The 2,582-nt window shown below is 37.4% G+C and overlaps 1 pseudogene; it reads right to left on the bottom strand.

Annotated features, from left to right (window-relative positions):
• Window positions 1–566: 566 nt before the first annotated feature.
• Window positions 567–1,625, bottom strand: LOC143616371 (F-box/kelch-repeat protein At3g06240-like; annotated as a pseudogene).
• Window positions 1,626–2,582: the final 957 nt, after the last annotated feature.

Below are 2,582 nucleotides of genomic sequence, written 5' to 3'. Positions count from 1 at the left end.
ACCCTTGCCCTTGTTGACTGAAACATTAACAAAGGGGAAGTGAGTGAAAGCCAAATATTACTTACAATAATTTTTATACCAAGGGATGGCAAAATAAAATAACCGAGCCTCATGGGTATACCCGAAGCATCTTGTACGGGTACTGGGCCGGGCATAGGATTAGGTGATACCCGGCCTAGTTACCTGAAGCCACATACTGACATACCCCATTTACCTGAATTATATACCTGAAATTTATATTTTTTTATTTTAATTTTTTTTACCACTTGTCTGTAAATGCTTCGTTTTAGTAGGTTTATTATATGAACAAGTTAATTTTTATTTTTTGAGATATGTATGTAACGATATCATTTGGAATTTCACATGTTATGAAGCTTATACATTAAATTATAATAATATTATTTATTAATGAAAATGCTTATAAAAATTATAATGAAAATTCTTTTTGATATCCGACGAATATTGCTCTGTATGGGATACGATTTTACAGCCAGGTATAGGAATGTGAATGGGACTGGGATTGATAATGTATGAAGTAACAACATAAAAATTAAGGCATTCGGTCCAGGAAACGAAGGACATACCAAGAAGATAACTAAGTTATACAATAATCTATACTATATTACATAAGCAAAGGAAATACACACACACAAACCAACCTTCATAGTCGTCTTGCATTATCATGGGGGGATACGAGGCTCTGCACAAATATAGGTTTACTAACAAGCATCCGCACAAATATAGGTGTACTAGCATAGTCCTGCAAGTGACGTTTCGAAGCACTGAAAACCGATAATACATTATCATTGTTTTGCAATTTCAATCTCAAAGTGTGTACAACATCATGATTCATTTCATCCTCATGCGGGAATTTTACGAATTCCCACTGCTCTTTTACGTTGTACTTTTTCATCAACCATACACCATCGTTATAAAAAACTGCGCATAGACACTCTTTTATAATTCCCACTTTTATTAATAATCTTGCTTCATTAGGTAGGTGGATTTCTTTAAATTCTTCTTTAGATAAATCATAAGATAATATTAGTTTATTTTTATTCTGATCCCGAACAATCCAGTGAAGTGCACCATTGTATAAGACGCCAACCTTAGTATAAGATAATCCATAGTTCTCTTTGCCAATATCTCTCCATGCATTTGATTTCAAACTCAATAAACAAAAAGATGTCCGTAGATGCTCGCTTGTCCGGACCCCTACAATGACCTTGTAATCATCACTTGATGAATCATAACCAAAACCCCAACAACATGATGGTTCACCAATATACGGAGGATATGCCAGTTGTCTAAACTCTCTTGTCAAGGGATTGCCTACTATTAGCTTATTCCTAAAATATTCAATGCAAACAAGGCCATTGGAAGAACCAACAAGAAAATAACGCTTGGCGAAAGCGGGATCCATTGATAAACACACTCTTCTATGGCCAAGTTTTTTGTTGGAGTAATCTTTGTTATAACTATGGTTTAGATGACACTTAACAAAACGAGAACTAGAGATTAGTGAGTACCATGCCTTACACACGCTCTTGCAACGAATGAGGTTCGTTCACATCCAATGCAATCAGTATTTGCTCAACAACATCTTCGTTAACAACATCTGCCATTCAGTTAATCTTGTTCCTTTTGAACTCGTAACCCTAAATAAATTAGCAAAGCTAATATACGGAGGCTGGTTCATTACTTACAATGTATGTGACAATATATTACTCAGCAAAGCTACGTCAGGCCCATTGTATTTTGGGTTCAAGACCAACTCCTTCATTCCTTTTGCTTTTAATAGATTTGGGTCTCTTGCTCCCGATGCTGCTACGTTTCTAAAAAGAGTTCAGCGGGTCGTGCACAGTAACTCAACGACACCAAAGAACGATAATTTTATTTTCAGTAGGATCGGTTTTGCCATTCAAAAGGGGGTGGCGGCGAAGCTTGTTGCCCGCTTACCTGCCTTTTTATTGTAATTGGATCCTTTTATTTAAAATGACAAGCATTAGATATTTTTCAAAAAAAAAAGCCCAACTCTACATTTAATTAACAAATGTTTATGGGCTTCGGTGCAAGTTAGGAAGGCAGAGGTGCACGAATCTGGTTTTTCAAATACCCGGTTTCGGATATAGAACCGGGTTCGGATATGACCGGGTATTGGAAAATCAGGTATTACCGGGTATTGGAAAATCAGGTATTGGCAATAATCGGGTCGGGTTCGGGTCCGTGTATTGCCTCTAAAAACCATACTCTATGTATCAGGTTCGGATCGGGTATAGAACCGGGTATTCTAAAACCGGGAATTTGAATACCCTATATTCTGGTATTGAAAAAACCATATTTTTGGGGTTTTCCGGGTTTTTTTTGGGATAGATTGGATTTTTTAAGGGTTTGCACTCTTTAGAGGTATTTTTCAGGTATTTCTCAGGTATAGACCGGGTGTTTGAAAAACCCGGTTCTGGGTATGAAACCGGTTCCGGTTTTCGGATATTACCGGGTACAAATTGGGTTCGGTTCGGGTACGGGTTTTGGTACCGAAATGCATACCCTATACGTACCCTACGGGTAGGGTCCGGTACGGG

The sequence above is a fragment of the Bidens hawaiensis genome, unplaced genomic scaffold (assembly GCF_021521415.1).
Source record: "Bidens hawaiensis isolate Kalapana, Puna unplaced genomic scaffold, B.hawaiensis_p1.1 tig00046912_1, whole genome shotgun sequence".
In the NCBI taxonomy this organism is placed as follows: Eukaryota; Viridiplantae; Streptophyta; class Magnoliopsida; order Asterales; family Asteraceae; genus Bidens; species Bidens hawaiensis.
The sequence above is the reverse complement of the archived record's forward strand: the minus strand, read 5'-3'. Positions and strand labels throughout refer to the sequence as shown.